The sequence below is a fragment of the Panthera uncia genome (genome assembly GCF_023721935.1).
Source record: "Panthera uncia isolate 11264 chromosome D3 unlocalized genomic scaffold, Puncia_PCG_1.0 HiC_scaffold_8, whole genome shotgun sequence".
In the NCBI taxonomy this organism is placed as follows: Eukaryota; Metazoa; Chordata; class Mammalia; order Carnivora; family Felidae; genus Panthera; species Panthera uncia.
The window spans coordinates 70,259,439-70,280,753 of NW_026057586.1; the positions used below are offsets into that span (position 1 = coordinate 70,259,439).

At 46.8% G+C, this 21,315-nt stretch overlaps 1 long non-coding RNA gene across 3 annotated transcripts in view; it reads right to left on the reverse strand.

The window, feature by feature from the left end:
- Positions 1-7,238: 7,238 nt before the first annotated feature.
- Positions 7,239-21,315, reverse strand: part of LOC125913968 (uncharacterized) — a 30,362-nt gene continuing 16,285 nt past the window's right edge. For 2 of the 3 annotated variants that reach the window (XR_007455168.1, XR_007455166.1), the window contains exons 2-4: positions 20,438-20,658; positions 18,289-18,408; positions 7,239-7,754 (exon numbers count right to left, since the gene is read on the reverse strand). This is a non-coding gene — a long non-coding RNA (uncharacterized LOC125913968). Of the gene's footprint in view, positions 7,755-18,288; positions 18,409-19,656; positions 19,797-20,437; positions 20,659-21,315 lie in introns of all 3 variants that reach the window. The other variant, XR_007455167.1, reaches the window with a different exon arrangement.

Here is a 21,315-nt window from a genome sequence, read left to right on the forward strand (position 1 = left end):
CATGATCCCACGATGAAGAGTCACACACTCCTCCAACTGAGCCAGCCAGGCACCCCTGACAGATGGTTTTTTATTGCATCCTGGACATTTTGGTAATTGTATTAGGGGGCTGTTGATCCGACTAAAATCTTCTATTTTGGTAATCACCCTGTTCACGTGTAGGTTCTGGCCTATTTCTGTGGGCTTGAGTTCCACTGGCAGCCTAATTTTCTGAGCCCTTGCACAGCTATAATAATCTGCTTCACTCCTCTGGTGATGTTAAGGTTCCTGCTCAGTCCCTTATGGTGCCATATGTGGGGGAGAAGTGTTATTCTGGGTCACTTGCTGTCACCGAAGACCTTCTGGCAGCGGTGGGGTTGAGCAGACGCCGCTGGGCCTAGGACTCCCTATGACACTGGATACCAGAAAAGCAAGGAAACACAGGATTTTGCTGCTGCTGCTGCTTGCTGCTGCCACTGTGGATAGATGGGACTGCCCACCAGTGCCCTGGTTATGGAATAGAAGTTATTATGGCTGAGACTTTGCTCCTGCCCCTACTGGCAGCAAATGAAGCTATCCATATGGGGCACAGTTGTGGAGTAGGTCAATCATGTTACAAAACTCAATGACATGTATTACCAATTTTAACTCCTTCTAAGAACACAATGGCCACACTAATATGTTTGGAGGACCAGTTTTAAGTTTTCCTCTACAATGCATGTAATGATTGATAGGGAAATAAAAGGTATTTATCCTTGTACCACCTGAAATCACTTCATGGACACCTAAGGCCAATTTGGGGAACCAGCCCTACAGCACACTGAGACTGAAGCTTTGTTTGCCCTGCCTGACGGTGTGGTGAGTAGAAATAATGTCCCAAATGACCTAAGGCTATTTTGTGCCAGGAGAAACTCTAGAATGGGTCTTTGATGTTGTCACCTCACCACATTACAGGCCAAAACCATGATCTGGTTGAAATTCAGAAAACAGCTTGGTGTGTGCAAGCTGCATGGCTCACTTCAAGCAGCAGCCAAATGCTCATATGCTTCCATATTTACCCACTTACATGCTAATCCACTTATATGATTGCCTGCTTACATGTTTACTTATTTACAAACTTTCTGCCCACATATTAGGTGCTTCCTCCCTGACCTCGTTCCACAATTACATCCTGACACACTTACCAGCTTACGTGTTTACCTCCTTACGTGCCACACACGTATCTCCTTGCACATGTACCTCTTACATGCTTACACACTCGTGTGCTAACACAATTACTCCTCCAGTCGCTTACACAATTACAGACTCATTTGATCGCAAGCTTACACAATTACATGCTTATCACCCACTCACACAGCTCCAGTTCCAGATCTGGTGTGGTCTCAGTTGCAAACACACCCGGTTTAACAAGGAAAGGAGGTTGGATTTCAGGGAAGGAAGGCCCTTAGTCACACTCCCAGCAGTCAGGCCCACTCTCATCTCTGGCTCCCGCCTCATACCAGCCTGTTCTTGCAAGAGCCCCTGTCCACACCTCTGACAGTTGCCAACATATTTCCTGTGGTCTGAACATTTTTGGTGGGATATTTTTCCTTCGTCTCCATGTGTGTCAAGTTGGAAGAAAAACAACCAGCATTTGGGACACTTGCACATTCACAGCTTTGTGTGAGGCACCCTGTGTACATTCTCCTCCCCAGTCTTTTGGCAACTGGCCTGCTCAATGAACTGATCCGTTCCCTCTGGTGCGAGTCAGAGTTGATTTTCAAATCAGTAGACACTGGCTTCATGGATGGTGTATGGATAAATCTCCAGGGAAGAACATCCTGAATATGGCTAGTGGAGGGGAAAGAGAACTGGACTGGGGAGTCCATTGGCCTGAATTTGGTGTCCAGATGGGCCTCTTCTAAGCTGTGTGATCTTGAGGAAGTCATTGATCCCCTCTGAGTCTCTGTTTCCTCATACAAGAGAAGGGATAACTGGGGACATAGAGAGGCAGAGACTGGGTCCTTCTGCCTTTCTTTTCTATCCCTGAGTCTGGGTACACAATAGACTAGTAAATGCCTTCCAACTGGAACAATCTTGTCCAGACATTCATATTCCGCTGAGCGCCAGACAAGTGATAGGAAAGTGACAGAGCAGTATTCTCAAAGTGGGGTCACCTCTACCTGTATCAGAATCATTACAATGCTGTGCTAAATATAGATTCCTGGGCCCTAGCACCTCTGGGGATAGGACCCAGAAGCCAGCAATTTAACAACTCGCATAGAGAGAATCGCATGCATAGTGTGTGGGAAATAATTTACACTGCTCCCTTTTCTCCACATAATGGATTCTTGTTCATCCTTCAAGTGTACGTCAGTGTCGCCTCCACCATGAAGCCTGCCTAGACTCACCCCAGATAGAATTAATTGTATCATCCTCTATGGGATATCTTATTCACATTTGTGTCCCAGACCTATTCCAGGAGCACATAGCAGATGGTCATAATTAAAAATAACCTCCTTCCCTTGACCTGTAAGGCCCTCAATGAACTGATCCTTCCCATTTCTACCTGTCCTCCATACCCCATCAGCTCATCTCTCCTGCCTCTGCCCTGATCCTCAATGTTCCTAGCAGACTGGCCTTCATTCTGTACCTTAATCAAGCCAAGTTTTGTCCAGCCTCTCAGCCTTTGCTCTCAGTCCTTCCTCTGACTGAAGCACTCTTTCTTCAGATCTTTGCATAACTGGCTCCTTCCCACTGCACATTCCAGTTCTAGATCAAATATCATCTTCTCAGAGATACCTTCTCTGCTCACCCAGCTGAAGAAGGTCCCCAGTAACATCTGTCTCATCACACCATTTTCACTTTACCACACATTTCTTTTTAAATGTTTGCTGTCTGTCTCTCCCCAGGGAACATAAGCTCACGAGATGAGAGATCTTTATAAGTTTAGCTCTGTAATTCTTAACCAGGGTTGATTTTTACCCCCTGCCCCGGGTCATTTGGCAATGTCTGGAGACATTCTAGGCTGTCACACTGGGCAGGAGCTACTGGCATCTAGTGAGTAGATACCAGGAATGCTGCTAAACATTTTGCAAGGTACAAGACAAGACAAAGAATTACCCAGCCCCAAATAATAATAGTGCCAGAGTGGAGAGATCCTGGTCCAGCTCATCTCTGATGCCCCAGTGCCTGGACCAGCACCTGGCAAATCTTCCGCAGTTCAAACATTTTTGTGGCATGAACGAATGAAATGTTTCAATTAAAAGTTGGATTTAATTTTGAAGCCCCAAAAGTCCTTAGAGAGCAATTAAGCCACAAGTTTTCACACTCTGTTTCTGAAAGCCTCAGGCTATGGAGCAGAGTTTCAGGAATTCTGTACACCATAAAGAATTTCCAGCTAAATGATGACGACGTAAATTTTGTGACTATGGTCTGTTTTATATATTGGGGTCCCGATTGTCTGACAAGTTCTCCTGCTTACAAAAATTGTTCCCAACCAGCCCCCTTATTTCACCAAGCTGGAAGCCAGGATACAAAGAAGCTGATAGGCCTGGGTCTCCCGAGTACCTGGCTGGCCTTGGTCACAGACTGGCCACAGCTCTGTGATTTGCCAAAGACACAATTTAGGAGCAAGTTTATGTGATATTAGCAGTTACAGGCATCAGAGACTTATGGGGTGGGTTTTTATCTAGGCTATGCCTCCAACCAATTGTGTGACCTTGGAAAAGCCACTTACCTCTTTGAGCTTCAGTTTCCCCCTGAGGATCTACAAACTAGAGATAATAATAGCACCTCCCTTATAAGGGTGTGATGCAGATCTAAGAAGTTAATATGTGAAAAATGTTCAGAACAGTGTCTAGCACAAAGTAACTGTGATATGTCAGGTGGGTGACCAGCTCATCCCAGTCTGCCTGGGATTTTCCTGGTTTTAGCACTAGAAGCCCTGTGTCCCAAGAAACCAATCAATCTAAGCAAAGAGGAATAATTGGTTATCAAGGCTGCAGTGCATGTTTCATTTTTTTTAAATTGTCTGATGTTCAGTATCTTCCTATATTAATGTTGTTTGACTTTTCATTACTTAGTATGTTTCATATAATCAGCATGAGAGAAGGATTACTGACAAATCATTTACACAGATGGGATAGCAGGGGACAACTTTAGCCTACTTTCTTCTTTTTTTTTCCCCCTAGAGTGTTTCCCCTTGCCACATATGGTAATGACATTAGTGACTTTTTGCATTGATTTATGAGAACATTTTTCCTGAGTACTATTTTTCTCAACACTTTAATATTATCCCCATTTTTTTCAGTTTTATTGGGATGTAATTGACGTACAGCACTGAATAAGTTTAAGCTGTACGGCATAATGATTTGACTTAACCCACTTCTTAAAATTTTTTTAAGTTTATTTATTTATTTTGAGAAAGAGAGAGAGAGAGCATGAATCGGGGAGAGGCAGAGAGAGAATCCCAAGCAGGCTCTGCGATGTTAGCATGGAGCCTGACATGGGGCTCGAACCTATGAACCTTGAGATCATGACCTGAGCCAAAATCAAGAGTCAAGACACCTAACCGACTGAGCCACCCAGGCACCCATTAACCTACTTTCTAACAATGAAGCAAATGAAACTGTTGACCTTTATTTATCAATTCATGCAAGGAGACCCACAGCACCTCTACTTAGAAAGCACTTTTTTTGGGGGGGGCGGGGGGTGCCTGGGTGGCTCAGTCGGTTATGTGTCTGACTTCAGCTCAGGTCCTGATCTTGCAGTTTGTGAGTTTGAGCCCGGCATCAGACTCTGTGCTGTGCTGACAGCTCAGAGCCTGGGGCCTGCTTTGGATTCTGTGTCTCCCTCTCTCTCTCTGCCCCTCCTCTGCTCACACTCTTGTCTTTCTCTCTCAAAAATAAATAAAACATTTAAAAATTAAAAAAAAAAAAAAAAGAAAACACTTTTTAAAAATGCTTATTTATTTATTTTGAGAGAGACCACTCACCTGAGCTGGGGAGGGGCAGAGAGAGAGAATCCCAAGCAAGCTTCTTCGTGCTGTCAGCACAGAGCCCAAGGCGAGGCTCGAGCCCACAAACCACAAGATCATGACCAAGAGTCAAGCATTTGGGGTGCCTGGGTGGTTCAGTCAATTGAGTGTCCGACTTTGGCTCAGGTCATTATCTCACAGTTCATGGATTCAAGCCCCACATTGGACTTTCCACTGATAGTGTGGAGACTGCTTCAGATTCTCTATCTCCTTATCTCTCTGCCCCTCCCCCTTCTCAAAAATAAATAAACATTAAAAAAAAAAGGGAGAGAGTCAGATGCTTAACCCACTGAGCCACCCAGGCGACCCTAGACAGCACTTTTATAGCCGTTGGTTTCTTACTGGATGTCCTCAAACAAGAGAACTTTGTTTCTTTTTTCCACAAGTCTGTATTTCCAACAGTTTACTGCTTCATACTAAATTTTCCCCAGTAACACAGAATCTTGGAACTAGAAAGAAGTTTATATTTAGTACAACTGTGCTATTTCCCAGATGGGAAAACTGAGTCCAGAGAAGCCACTCCCTTTTCTGAGGTCACATACTAATGAAGCATGACATTGGGGCTCAGACCCAGGGTTCGAGTCCTGGGCCAGGGTGTTCTCAGAGGTTCTCAAACTGGGTTCCACATCCAGTGGAAACATTAAGTGTCACAGAGAAGTGGGTAGCTAAGGAGTGAGAGGGAACCTGTGTCACTCAGCAACCAAAACCCTCCTCCTTCTATCACAGAAGCTCCACTTTCATGTGCTAAAAAAATATTTTTTGAAGGCCACTCAATTGTATTATAAGATTGACATTTTCTTCCCTGGAAAATTTGCTCCCATGGAGAAAACTTAACTACTTCTTTGAACCACGTTTTTCTTTTTTACGTGGTTGGAAAAATGGATGCGTGGCCCTTTAAAAGCCAGCAGTTGAAATGAAAGGCTCATTCACTCATGGGAATGAGCTGGGTGAGTCAGGGCGTTGGTAACAACTAGCCCAGATGTATAATCTTGTGCCTATCACTTAGGAAAATGCTGCCGTTAGGGATCACTTAATAGAACCTTAGAGTGAGGGTCCAGGGGGATCCCAAGGTAGACAGTCTGCAAGAAGCAGGATGGTGGGGGACAAATTGCAGTAAGATCACCTAGAACCCAGGCCCAGGGTGCTAGGCAGGGCAGGAGTTGCTGTTGGTGAGTTCTGCTTCTCCCTACCCTCTCCAATATGATTTTAAGCTGAAACAGACAAAATCCAAGACCAGGAAAACATCCTGGGTTGACCCCCCCTAAAAGTGGAAGAAAGACAACAAGAAATGGCAAAGCAAAGTTCACAACCTTTGTCCAGAGGGATTCTGGCTTAAAGGAAGGGTGAGGAGGCATCAGCTGATTCCCCATAGCAGAGGTGAAAGCTCAAACTTGACACTCAGCATGACTGGGTTTGAATCTCAGGCTCACCCACTCATTAGCTGTGCAACCTCAGGAAAGTTACCTCACCTCTCTGAGCATCCTTTCCTCATTGACAAATGTAGATTGAAATGGTACCGGACATATAGGTCCGGTGAAGGATTAGGAAAGAGGAGGGCGGCGCCTGGGTGGTTCAATCCGTTAAGCTTCTGACTCTTGACTCTTGATTTTGGCACAGCTCATGATCACTGTGGGATTGAGCCCCCTGTTGGGCTCTGTGCTGACAGCACGAGCCTGCTTGGGATTCTCTCTCTTGCTCTCTCTCTTTCTGCCCTTCCCTGGCTCACACTCACGTGTGTGCTCTCTCTTTCTCTCAAAATAAACAAACTTTAAAAAAAAAAAGAAAAGAGGAGGTCTCTGCTCCTTACAGTGCTTCTGTGCCAAGGGAACAGTTGTAGCCATTTTCTATGAAGCACCAACTAAGTGCCCGTGTATGGATGCCAGAGCCTGAGCTGTGCAGCCTCTGTCTATTGGGGATTCTACCTGGTACTGCGGTAGTTCAGAGTAGGGCTCTCACCATTGTAATTTGTATCCAAAATAGTTTTGAGTCAAAGAACATTCTGGGAGACCCAGAGTTCATCAGTCTTTGCCATGGGTTACTCTGTTTGGCCAGCCCTCCCCACACAGCAAGGGCTCAAGAAATATTTGTTGAATGAGTGACTCAATGATGGAAGAAATTAATGAAAGATGAAATGTTGGTGAGTGTCCCCTACTGAATGGAGGGAGATTTGAAAAAAAAAAAAAACCCTCAGGAATTCATGAACATTCAATATTGAATGAAATAAGCCAGATACAAGAGAATGTTCAGCGTGATGACATTTGTATGAATTTCTAGAATGGGCAAGATAAATCTGTGATGATAGGAGTCAGAATCGTGGTTACCTGAAGATGGAAGGAAGAGAGCTAGGAAATGGCAGAGCTGGGGTTTAAACCAGAGGCCACTGCCAGCTAAGCCCATGTTCTTAACCCCTTAGCCAAACTGCTGCTCAGAAGCCATACAGCCCGGTTTCCCATCAGATTTTGAGAGCTCCTTTACAGCCTCTGCCAAATGATTGGCCAGGTTCCACTTGCATATTTCCAGTGACAGAGAGCTCATTACCTATATGCTTGCAAAGGAGAACTTGGGAGAAAGAGTTCTAGTCCTTATAACAGCCTCTGCTTTCTCCTGCTTGACCTCAGTTATCTTGTGACTGCCACACCTAGGGACTTTTATCCAGAAGTGGCCTGTCTCCTTGTCCAGTCCCTCCGGCTCAATGGGAAGGGTAGGGGTCATGGTGATAACTTTATAGTGGATTCTCTCACACACGCCATTCTTGTTCCTTTGAAGAGAAGAGAAGGCAAAAGTGTCATGGAGGATGATTTGGGAACAATTCAACAAATGTAAAATGTCCATATTCTATAACCCAACCATCTCTCTTCTTGCACATGCATCCAGAGATGGAGGGGCAAAGAAGCACAGAGCAGCAGGGTTTGTGAGAATAAAAACCTCGCAAACAATCTAAATGTCCATTGATGGAGGACTGGTTACAACACCAGAGTGTGTCCTTCCACTGAAGGATGCCAGAGCAGTTTAAAAGGTTGGGAATGAGGTATCCACCCAAGAGAAATGAGAACACATACCCACATAAAGACTTGCATGCAAACATTCACAGCAATATTATTCCTAATAGCCTCAAACTGGATACACTCCTAGAGTCCACCAACTGGCAAATGAACAAGCAAAATGTAGCATATCTGTACAATGGAATATTAGCAAAAAAAAAAAAAAAAAAAAATTAAAGAAAAGAAAACATGAGGGGTGCCTGGGTGGGTCAGTTGGTTAAGTGCCAGACAATTAACAGCTTAGGTCATGATCTCATGGTTCGTGGGTTCGAGCCCCGCATCTGGCTCTGTGCTGACAGCTCAGTCTAGAACCTGCTTCAGATTCTGTGCCTTTCTCTCTCTCTGCCCCTCCCCGACTCATGCTCTGTCTCTATCTCTCAAAAATAAACATTGAAAAAAAACTTTTTAAATTTCTTTTAATGTTTATTTTTGAGAGAGAGACAGAGTGCGAGCAGGGGAGGGACAGAGAGAGAAGGAGACACAGAATCCGAAGTAGGCTCCAGCCTCCAAGCTGTTAGCACAGAGCCCATTGTGGGGCTCGAACCCACCAGCTGTGAGATCATGACCTGAGCCGAAGTCGGATGCTCAACTGACTGAGCCACCCAGGCGCCCCTCCTTGGATAATTTTTTAACTTAAAACAAGCAAGCAAGCAAGAAAGAAAGAAAAGAAGCAATGCAAAAGAGCCTAGAGGCTACAGTCCATCCTCCAGCCCATCTTTTACAATTACTGGGCCCGTGGATTTAGGAAATTGTCATTTGTAAGCAGTAAATTGGATGTGTCTAAACTTAGAAAGGACTTCAGGAATGATCTAGTCCAGTTCCTTTGCTCTATAGGTGGAGAAACTGAGGCCCAGGGAGGGACTGCAGCCTGGCCAATGCCAAAGCTTATTGGGCTTGGGCCAGGGCTGCAGTCCAAGCCCCGGATGAAGCTCCTAGCTCTGCCCCCGCACTATACTCTGCACAAATTGTTTCGTGTCTCCGGGAAGGGGGAGTTTATAAATTTGGCCACGTTTTGGAACAACAGAGCCATAAATGGACATGCCCGCAGGAGGCTGGGAGGTACCTGACCTTTGAGGCTGGGGGTGGGGAGGGGAAGGGAGAACAGGGCCAGCAGCCTCAGCCCTGGCCCAGATTCTTGCATCCAGGAGAAAAGAAAACTGGAGAAAGGAGCTAGTCCAGAGGGAGGCTGCAGATGAAGCAGGTAAACATGGAGGGCCACATGGACCTGGGTCAAAGGCCCCCCACCTACCACTGTTTGGCTGGGTAACCTTGGACACACGCCTTCACCTCTCTGAGCCTCAGTGGTCACCAAACCTGGTAAATGATGAGAACGTGTGGAAAGGTTATAAAAATGCAGATGACCAGGCCCCAACTCCAGCTTACAGAGAATCAGATTCTCCCAAGATGGGTCCCAGGCAACTGTATTTTCCAGAAGCATCTTGTGGTAGTCTGCATCACTAGAGAACTGGAATTCAGGAGTCACTGACATCAGCCTTAAAACAGGCTTCTCAAAATCATTATTTTTATTAGACTCTTGCCCATAGAGGAAAATCCGGGCTGCCTAGCATGCCATTCAAGGCCTCCACGGCAACAGAACAACTTCACCCCCTCCCCACTTCAGCCCTTTACATTCATCCCTCCGTTGTTTCAGCAAACAAGGTTGAGTGTCCCCTCTACAGCCCCACATAAAACCAGGTCTCTGACTTCCCTGGCAGTCCAAAGTGGGAATAAATCAAATTCCACACTCCATGGTTCTCTTCCTTTTTTAAACACATTCACATTCACACTTTCCAAACGAGACAGTTCCTTCAAGTTGGACAGGCCACCATCCCATTTGGCTTCTCTTTTGATGGAAAATCCATATCCCCTCTTCCATGAAGTTTTCCAGCTGTTCTCTGCCCCCCCCCCACCCAACCCCAGATGGAATCACTACCTATACAGGGCTCTACCCTCTAAATGAATGAGTAAATAAATGAGTGGAATTCCTGATTGATTTGCCTCCCGGCCCTGGCGCAGTTTGTAGCCAATAAAAATGTTTGTTGCAATACAATGAACACTGGATTCTCTGAGCCAACTCTGATCTGAATGCAACTACCACTGAAAAACATTCAGTCAGTCAACATTTACTGAATATGTATTATGCACCGGGCATGTGTAAACAAACCAGATCACTCCAGATGGGGTTAAGAGCAAAAATGAGTGCTCTGAGAGAGAACAATTCAGAGGTGCTGTTTCAAAGAGGGTGGTGAGGAAGCCCCTTGGAGCTGAGGCAGAGCTGGCCTGCAGAGCCCTAGAAGGGGTGACTTGATTTGGGTTTGAGAAGGGCTCTTGGGCTTCTAGGTGGTGAGTGGAGGTGGGGTGGGGACAGTGCCAGAGCCGAGTGATGTGATTAACAATGGTGTGGAGAGGTGGGGCCCAGCCACACGAAGACAGATGTCACAGGGGGGCCTGCAGCTTGGGTGGGACAGCTGATCTTCCAAACTTTAGAGTCTTTGATGCTCTGAGCCTTATGTTTTAAACTCACACACACACACACACACACACACACACACACACACACTTAAAGAAAACAAAATCCCTCAGAGCCTCAGAAGTTGGCTAAAGCCCATAGGATTGTCTGTTTTTTTAAAAAAATATATTTTCCCACTGAATCTTCAGTTTTGTATTTCCAGCAGCTGGCATCCACCCAAGGGGACAAGTTAGCTGAGACAAACAGGCTTCCGTCCCTCTGTCATTGTCCTCTGGATCGCTCGTGGCTGCTAAAAGGGTCATTTCCTGAGGCCTCAGCAGGGCTAGGAGGGTGAGGTGTGGGGGCCAGGCCTTCCCACGGATGCAGCTGGGTCAGCTGCATTTCCCGAGAGGACATTGCTTTGGGGGAGGGGGTGGGGCAGGCAAAAAGCAGCCCCGGAGGTCAGGCAAGCAGCTCCGGCCCAACACTTCATTAGTAAGTCAGTCACTTGAGGTTTAACAAAACGATGTGGTGAGGTTCCCAGGCTAGCCCACAAGAAGAGCCTGTAGGTCTGATATTGGAGAGTCATTTGTGTAGGATGAGAGGAACTCAGCCCAAGAGAGGTTCTGGGCCACCTGATTTCAGGACTCACCAAATTCAGGCTAGGTGACCTGGGAATGATCCTTTAAGGTGAGGCTGGGCTGTGACTGGAACACAGAAAAGCCCTTCCCTCACTGGGAGGGGCAGGGGGCCCTGACTCTGGGACAGGGGACTCCAGGCATGGAGCCCACTCAACTCCATGACTATCTAAGCCACACACAAATTTTAAGTTACTAGGTTCAGCCCCTCCTAGTTATAATCTGGTTTCTTAAACTGATGCTCTGCCCCTGTGATGGGGAGGCTGCCAAGGCTGTGTCTGTCCCAAACCCATCAAATAACCTCCCACAAACCCATTAATCTTGTATCAGGATCAGGCACCTTCCTCTCATGTCACTGTCCCTCATTGCTCTCCCAGTGTTCATTACACTGGCTTGCTTTGGGTTTCTCTTTCCTGCCCCGTGGCCTTTGCCCATGCTGTTCCCTCTGCCTGGATCAAGAGGCAAAGTGCTTCCTAGTTCCTTTTTCCTCCTAGAACTAACGCCAAATAGCAGTACTGATTTGTGCAGTAATTTGCATGATATCATCTTCCTCCAAAGCATCATTAAAGACGTTCTACCATTGGCCTCTAAATTGGCCACAGAAAGGGAAAGAAAGAAAAACGACAGTATGTGGAGGGGCTTTTTGGCCCAAGTCTGGAAGAGGTGCACATCCCTTCTGCTCACATTTCATTGTCTGAGAACATGGCCCCTCCTAACTACAAGAGAGACTGGGAAGTATGGTCTAGCTGGGCCTCAAAGAGGAAGAGATGGATATTCATGCATACTAGCTGACTATCACAGAAATGTGGCTCCCTGACACGAGAAGAAAGGGGTGATGGAGGCTTGGACAGGAAAAAGCCCCTGCTGTTGCAGTACACACCCTTCACATCCTTCCCCAGAGGGAGAGACATGTCTCCTGGGCCTGTGTCCACCTTTTCCTGTGAATGTAAAACTAATTAGTGGTCAACTCCTGGAGCAGACATAGCCCCTATCCCATGGACGATCACCTCTACCCACCAAAGGCTGCTCACTGAATGCCTGATGGTGTTGTTCTGGCCTCAGGAGCACACTGGAAGTGCCAAGAATTGGCACCCCCAGAAGTAGCCCTTGGCCATCGAAGGATAGAAAATTGGTGGATAGACAACCCAGCTCCCTAACCCTTTGGTTGGGATGGCTGAGGTATGGCCTACACGGTCTCTGGGAGGTCCCTAGTAGGGCTGAGCTCTGGTTGTTCACCACAGTAACTGCCTTGATAATGCTTCCCCTACTGGCTCACTTCCACTCCCTGTCTTGCTTCCCCACTCCCTGACAGGGATTCCCTGGGTTCACTTCCCAGATAGATTCCTGACACTTAAATATTTGTTTTAGGGTCTACTTCTGGGAGGACCCAAACTAAGGCAGCTCCCTGTGCTCAGGAACAATGACCCATACTCTCCTCCCCTACCATGTCCAGCCTTGTGCTTCAGGGATGCACAGACATCCTTTTGAATTACTTTTAGAAACACACAAAAACACATGTCAATGGATTGGTCATCTTGGCCAGGGCCTTGAGGCCAGGGAGAGGGCCTCATGTACTTGAAAACAAGCCTCGGAGGATTTATCTGCCCATTCTGTTTCTTTCCCACACACAGGAAAATCCTGGGCAGGCAGAGCTTCCTGACTCGGGGTGGGGGGTGGTGGGGAGAAGCTGACAGCGCAGGGTGAAGACTCTCCTCCTTACAAGAGAAAATGTCTGGGTGGTTTGAGGGAATGACTGTTACCTTCCTCACTGACTGGAGAAAGGGAAAGTTCAGAATTCTGAGTTCTAGTCCTCAGTCTGCCACTAGTTTACTGTGTCACTCCGGGCTGTTCCCTCCCCCTGGGCCTCAGATTCCCATCTATACAGGTAGAATAATTGTGCACCAGGATATCTTAGCATTGCTACATTCTGCATTTCTTCTGAACTCAGATCCAGGCCTGGCACACTATTTCACTTGTGAAAACTTTTAAGGGATTCAGGAAGTTAAAGCATACAAGTATGTGGAGTATTTTGGAAAACCAGTATTAGCAACAATTAAGAAGAGTTATAGTGATTTGTCCTGTTAATGGAATTTTCCATGGAAAAATACTTTTTAAACATATATTTTCTTAATAGATTGGCATTCACTAGCAACTTTTCTCTTTTCTTTTTTCCAGGCTCGCTCTGGTCTCTACTTTACAGGCCAAGTTACTTTGACCAACGAGATCATGTTCACTCTCTTAAAACTCATTCATGGATACACAGTGTCAAGCAGGGCCTCCCACAGTGCTTTGCACAATAGCAAATGATTGATTATTGAATTGAATTTGATTTCCAAGCTACTGTGGCCCAAGAAGACACCTTAGAAATGCTTGTTAGAATTGTGTCTAAAGTAAAAGCTAAAAGGCTATGAGTAAACGTGAGGGAAAGCTTATCTGAGAGTAAGGTGCTTGGTATGGACATTGTGGTATTGGTTTTGGTACTCAGTTGGCCTTTTAGCTTCATTTCAGCTTGTAGATAGATGAAGTCATTGCACAAGTTACTCCAGTTAAGTGAGTTGCTATTGTGCATGCGGACCATATTGGTTAGGGATGCATTAAGCTGCAAGTTGTAGGATACAGTAGCTTAAACCATAACCACATTGATTGCTTGCTTGTCTGCAAATCTGGATGCAGGTGGGCATAGAGTTAGTCCACCTGCTTAATGATGTTATAAAGACACAGGTCCTTTTTAAAAAAAAAAAATTAATACTTATTTTTGAGAGAGAGAGAGAGAGAGAGAGAGAGAGAGATTGAGAGCTCATGCATGAGCAGGGGAGGGGCAGAGAGAGAGGGAGACACAGAATCCAAAGCAGGCATCAGGCTCTGAGCTCTGAGCTGTCAGCACAGAGCCTGATGTGGGACTCGAACTCACAAACCACAAGATCATGACCTGAGCCAAAGTTGGACGCTTAACCAACTGAGCCATCCAGGCGCCCCAACACAGGTCCTTTCTACTTTTTCACTCCTCTAACCTTATTTTCAGGGCCTCATGGTCCCAAGATGGCTGTCATTTCTATAAGTATCATCCTTGTTTAAGGAGGGTAATACCCCTGAGCTCTCCTCTCCCTTTTGATCCTTTTATGAGGAAAGCTTCCTAGAAGCACCCTAGCATACTTTCCCTATGTCTTACTAGTCAGAACTAGGTTACATGAACGTTCATATTAGTTACCCATTGCTGGGGAACAAATAACCCCAAACCTAGATTCTTAACACTGCCGTAAATATTTTCCTATCTCTCAGTTTCTGTGGGTCAGTTGGGGATGGTGTAGTTTGGTGGTTCTGAATCAGGATCTCTTAGGGGTGATTTGTGCCTGTGTCTTCATTTATAAAGATGACTACATGATGACATGGAGAATTCGATGCCACTGAAAGAAAAGTTTAACATTACTCACAGTTCTCCTAGAAACAAGAGGCACAGCATGTGTGTGGGGCCATAGGGGGAAGCACCAGTGTTGGTCAGGAGGCAGAAAGGAGCAAGAGAAAGCCAAGGCCATAACCTTCATTAGGGTTTCTGTGGGATAGGCAAGGAAAGGCAGGGTAATGTTTGGGTAGTTTGGGTAATTCCAGTGGGCTCCAGGGCACAGGGGCTGTCCCTAGTTGTCTAGTACCTGGCTTTGGGATGATCTAAGTCAAGGGAAATATTAGCTTGGTATATGAGTTAGATAAAGAAGTGTCAGGGGGGTATGGACTCAGGATTGGTTGGTTTGTACATAAAAGGTGGGCTCACCAACAGGTTGTTTACTGTCTCTAGGAATTAGCTAGCTCTGGGTGGGGCAGTCTTTTACCAGCCAGCAAGGCCCCCCAAAGATGTTTAAACATCATAAAATATAGAAAAGTTAAAATATGATTAATATAGGGGTGCCTGGCTGGCTCCATTGGTAGAGCATGTGACTCTTGAACTCAGGGTTGTAAGTTCAACCCCCAAATTGAGTGTAGATATTACTTAAAAAATCTTAGGGCACCTGGTGGCTCAGTCAGTTAAGCATCTGACTTCAGTTCAGGTCATGATTTTGTCGTTTGTGGGTTCAAGCCCCACATCAGGCTCTCTGCTGTCAGCACAGAGCCTGCTTTGGATTCTCTCTCTCCCTCTCTCTCTCTCTCTCCACCCTTCCCCTGCTTATGCGCATTCTCCCTCAAAAATAAATAAATGTTTAAAAAATAAATAAATCAAATCTTAAAAAATATATGATTAATACAAAGATATCTCTGGTTGATGCTGCAAGTCAAAATGTTGGCCCACATTCAAAGGTTTGACTGGGGCTGGAGCCACTTTCCAGGTCTCTCACTCACATGCCTGGCATGTTGGTGCTGGCTACTAGTGGCAGGACTTAGTTCCTCCCATGTGGGCCTCTCCACAGGGCTGTTGAGTGTCCTCACACTATGGTGGTTAATTTCCCCGAGAGCAAGTAATAATCTAAGAGAGCAAGGTAACAGCAACAATGGTTTTCATGACCTACCCTCAAAAGTCACTCTTTGAAATGAGTCACTAAGTCTAGCCTACATTCAAGGTTGTGGGGATGAATTTCCACCTTTTCAAAAGGAGGGTGTCAAAAAAATTTACAGACATATTTTAAGGCCACCAGACCATTCCTGACTGCAAGGGAGTCTGGAAAGGCAAAAGAGAACAGGATTGTTGTGACTAGCTTAGACTAATCATGATTGACTCATAGCCTGGGATACAATCCCACCCCAGACAAAAATCAGGGTTCAGTTAATGAGGAAAGAGAGGGAAGGCTGGTGGGGAAGCATTTTATCTGCCACAATGGTGATGATAAAGATGAAGGGGACTAAGGTTTCCAGGTATCCTGATATTGCATGAGACATATTCCTACTAAAACATTATTTGTTGCTTACATGAAAGTCAGTTTTTTTTTTTTTAAAGAGAGAGAGAGAGTCTCAAGCATGCTCTGCACTCAGTGGCGTGGAACCAGATGCAGGGCTCAATCCCACAACCCTGGGATCATGACCTGAGCCAAAATCAAGAGTCAGACACTCAACCAACCAAACCACCCAGGTGCCCTTCTGAAAGTCAAATTTAACTGGTGTCTTCTATTTTCATTTGCTAAAAATCTAGCTCCCATGGTGGGAAATAAGTCTTCAATGGTCATGGAAGGAAGCCAGTGAGGAGGTGGCACTTCTTAGGAAGGAGGAGCTAAAGGAAGCCTGGGGGTTCCTGGAAGAGGAACAGATGTTTCAAAGCCTAGGGTAGGTTCCTTTTGGTGGGGGAGAGCAGGAGGGTGAGGTTGAGGCTTTCTGTGGTCCCAGTCTTTCTCTCCTCTGCTCCCAGGCCACCTCCGCATCCACCCAACACCAACACCAACACCCCCAACACCACCATTTCCTCCATTTTGATCTCAAAAGATATCCAGGAAGCTCTATCTAGAGGTATCTCTCTGCAACACCCTGAAAAACCAACTCATAAAGCCAAAGTAGGGGCTGCGGGCAGCGTGGCAAAGTGCATGAGTGGTGTGAGAACTTGGAGCCTGTGTGACCTCAAGCAAGGCCCTCCCCTCTCTGGGCTTCCCTTTCCTTGGCTGTATAATGATGGTTGGTCTAAATCGTCTCCAAGGGCCCTTTTACTTGGCCTACGTGTCTCCTTCCCAAAAAGGAACAAAAAGACATGGGTGGTTTCTCTCGTCCCGTCTCCAAGCCAAATTCAGACGAAAATGTCCAGGGTGACATAGATTTAATATAAACAGTGGTGCACTGATACTCACAAATACCCCAAAAGGAGTCCCAGATGAGCTATTTTTATCCTTAAAACACACACACACACATACACACACACACATACTCACTCCAACCCCCATCACCCCCACCCATAAATTCTTCCAGTTGGTTTTTACAAGACAAGAGTTCCAGTTAAGAGTGCTAATTAAACAGCTTTGACTGTGGGCAGAAGGGAGGCTGGCGAAAATCTTCTCTCTGGGCATGATGTCATCATAATTGTGCATTTCTCATGACCCAAGAATGTGAGTGTGTTTGCACTGCACGTTGAAGCCAGTGATGCAAGTGTGGCCTGGTAAACAGGCCCCAGACAGGCAGGCCCTGCAAGGAGCCGCAGTGCAGAGGCCTGGCGGAGGCCCAGGTTGCTCTTAACTCCTTCCTGGCAGGACTGGCTGGTAGGCTGCTGAGGTTTGGCTAGGGAGCCTTCTCTACTCAGCCCTTGCTTCTCTCCCAGCCAGGGTCCCTGCTGGTGACAAGCTCTGAATGTGGAGTCACTGAGACCTGAATTCTACCCACCTGCACCATTTGCTTGCTCGAGGGCCTGGGGTATGTGACTCCTCTGCCCTGAGCCTCAGTTTTCTCATCTGAGAAAATGGGGAGATGAATCAGGGATTCAGTCCCTTGTCTTCAACTCTACAGTCCACAAAGCCCAAATATCCAAGGGCTTTTCCATATATTTGAAGAAAACTCGTGTGGAGGCCAAACCTGGGGCCCCACTTAGACTCAATACTTAAACTTCTCACTACAGCAATATTCATATATTTGATTGGAGATGGGTGGGCCCAGTCCCCACCAGATTAAAAAAAATTTTTAATGTTTATTTATTTTCGAGAGAGAGAGAGAAACAGAGTGCGAGGAGGGGAGGGGCAGAGAGAGAGGGAGACACAGAATCCAAGGCAGGCTCCAGGCTCTAAGCTGTCAGCACAGAGCCCGATGCAGGGCTTGAACTCATGAACTGTGAGATCATGACCTGAGTCAAGTCAGACGCTTAACTGACTGAGCCACCCAGGCGTCCCCAGCTCACCTTCTAAAACCCCCAAAATTCTGAGTTCTGAAACCTGACCAGCCCCAAGAGTGTTGATCAGGGGTTGTAGGCCTGGGGCACCTGCCTTTTGTTCACTGGGAGACGTACTAAGACACTGCCTTCTGCTGAAAAGTCCTCCCTGAGCACAGGGCTTAGCTCTGTGTCAGCTGTGTCCCAAGCTGCCAGCTCAGTGCCTGGAACACAGCAGTCACCCAACCAACAGCTATTGAATCAATAGCTGAAGTTACTCATAACCCATAAATGCCGGGGTGTTGATCAAGGGGAAACTGAGGCCCGAGCCTCTGAGATAGCCTTCCCTGGATCCTTTCCCACAGAGGGAGTTCTGACTTTCCCCAAAAAAGGTAGCTGCTCACATTTCTGTGTTGGCCTGCTCACAAACAGCTTGGTGACCCCCCTCCGACATTCCAGAGCAGCCTCCTCCCCGGCTGGCTGGTTTGCGGGCATCAACGAGTTTTCTTTGGCAGAAGGTTCAACTGATTGGGAAAAAAAAAAAAAAAAGGGGGGGGGGGGGGGGGGGGAACAAGTTGAAAGCTGGAGGTGGGGAAGGGGTGGTCACAGGGTAGAGTGGGGGCTTCTGGGGAAGCTGAGATCTGCCAGCTGGCCTGAGACTGTGGACCAGATTCTGGGACCCTTCTGAGGACTGTGACTGTGTCAGTAAGCTCCTGTCTTAATCCTAGAACTGGAGAATTACCCAGACCTGTGCAGAGCTGCCAGGATGGAAAAGGCCTCCCCGGTGTGGTCTGACCTATTCCCAGCTGCTGTGGAGCCCCGAGTAACTCCCTTTTCCTCTCTGGGTCTTCGCATGATAAGGTTGGAGAATCCAGCAAAACAAAGCTGACATTATAGACACAGACTTGAGTCCAGGCCCAGGCTCTTCCTCTGATTGGACAGGGAGTTAGAGCCAGTCACTTTCCTTCTCTGAGCCTCAGTCACCTCATCTGTAAAATGGCACTGAGTTATAGGGATTGTGTCCTGATGAATGTGTTTGGCACATAGTAGTGATAAAGGAATGTTAGTAAATTACCCTTGGCCTGGATAGCCCTCCTGATCTGATGTTCTATGTTAGGCACTAAGCACAGTAATAACCTCATTGTCTGAGCACCCACTATGTTCCAGGCACTGTGCTAAGTGATTTACAAGCATTATTTTTTTCCATCTTCCCAATATCTCTCAAATGGGTACCAGCCTATCCCCATTTGTCAGAGGAGAAGATAAGGTTCTGAAAAGTGAAGTGACTCTCCCAAGGCTGCACAGTTAGTGAGAAGCAGAGCTGGATCTTCTGGACTCTAAACACTTCATACCAGGCTTCAAGAAAGATCTAGCAGCTAATTCTGTGCTCAGCTCCTTGAAGCAAGAGATTCCAAGCCCAGCTGGGCCACACCCTGATGTAACATATGACCAGTGCAGGGGCCTCAGTTCCCCTATTGGAACCATGGGGAAGATCCTCCTTACTCTGCAGCGCTGAGGTAAGGATGCTGGTGACCTTGAGAAGGATTTGCAAGCTATGAGATAGGACGGGCACTCTCAAAGGCTCAGAAATGGGGACCAAGGGAAAGAATTAATCCTTTCTAGTCTCCCTAGCAAGTATCAGATCAGCCATGGAGAGGCTGGAGTAGGGAAAGTGAGTGAGGGATAGTTGCATTGGAAAGGCTCTGGGTTAAGGGAACTACTCAGAAGCTAAGAAGTGAAGAAGTGGTCCCAGCCCTCCCCTAGGACCTGACCTTCACCACAGTCTGTCCATCCATTAAGAGTTGGGCAGAACTGCCTCTAGAGTCCAATGGATCAGAGTTCAAGTCTCAGTGCCACCCATCTCCACTGGACATCCTTTGGACTTCCCCTCTCTTCATGTCAGTCTTCCCAACTGTGAAATGGAGGTGATAACAAGAGCCTCATCAGGACTGTAGTGAAGACAAGCCTTGCCCAAGGATATTGGTTGAATAATTATCTCCTGGCACCTGGTCTGCAAGGCTTCTAGTCTGGAAGGAGAGACTATATATAAAGTGTCTGGCACAGGTAGGTGCCCACTGGATGGATGGAAGGAAGGAAGGAAGGAAGGAAGGAAGGAAGGAGAAAAGGTAGGAAGGAGAGGGAAAAAGAGGGAAGGGGAGGGGAGGGAGGAAGGAAGGAAGGTATGGATGGATGTGATGAGCATCTTACTCTAAGTCACACAGTCTGGAAGTAACTATTCCTGACCTCACACTGGGCACCAACGAAAGCACAAGAGCTGGTTAGAGAGAGGCACTCCCTGAGCAAAGTTTTGGAGTTAGGAATTATTACAGCATGGATAAGACACTGGTCTCACTTGCTCAACAAGATCCTATGAGGAAGGGGATCTGATTACAGGCTCTCCCAGAGTCCTTTGGGGCAAACCCACCAGTTTGTACGGGGAGTAAGGCCCCACGGCCCAGAGGAGCAGGCAGGAGCAAGCCCAGCCTGGGGGTCAGGCCTCAGAGGGCCTGGTATGGCCATATTTGGTTTTCAAGGAACTGGGAGGCTTCTTACCAGCTCTGCTGCCCACGCACGGGAGTAAGGCCACCCACAGTTGCTGAGTCAGGCAGACAGCTGGGGTCGGGAGCAGAGGCCCCACAAACAGGCGACTGTAGCACAGTTGTCCAGAGCCTGGCCTCTAGAGTCAAGAAGATGTGGATTCAAATCCTGCCTGACTCTGATAACTGTGTGACTAGGCCAGCCACATCACCTTTCAGAGATTCTGTTTCCTTTACCTGTAAAATAAAATGACAGCAGTAAGGACGAGCGCCATGACTGAGTTTACTATGTGCCAGTCTGTGCTGAGGGTTCTGCCTGCATTATCTTGCTTAATTCTCATCACGATAGAGAAGTATTTTTATTGTACCCATGAAACACAACATGTGAGACCAGTGTTTCTCATTTGTGCCTCAATAATTCCTGATCCCAAGCCTTTGCTACAGTCTCCTCCACCTGGAGTGCCTCTCTCTCCCTCACCAGCTCTATGTGTTCTTTGGTGTCCAGTACGGGATTCTGACTGTGGGACGTGGCTATCCCCAGACGAGGAAGCTGAGGCACACAGAAGCGAGGTCACATGCAAGTAAGAGACATAGCTAGGAATAGCTAGGAAGTACGGAGCAACTTCCCCACCTTCCCATTTCTATGATATCATCACTTCCCTACTCAAATACCTCCACCTGCCCCTATAAAACAATTCTCCCCTTTCCCAGTTTACAATTTGCTGCCAAAGCCTAAAAAAGCCTGCTCAGGCCCTCCTAACCGCCCCATGCAGAAGGTAGGCTAGACAGCACCGCCATTTTATGGATGGGAAAACCGAGGCTCAGAGAACTAAAGCAACTTGCCTGAGAATTAGCAACCAGCCAGAGGGGCAACCAGAATTAGGCTGCAATGCT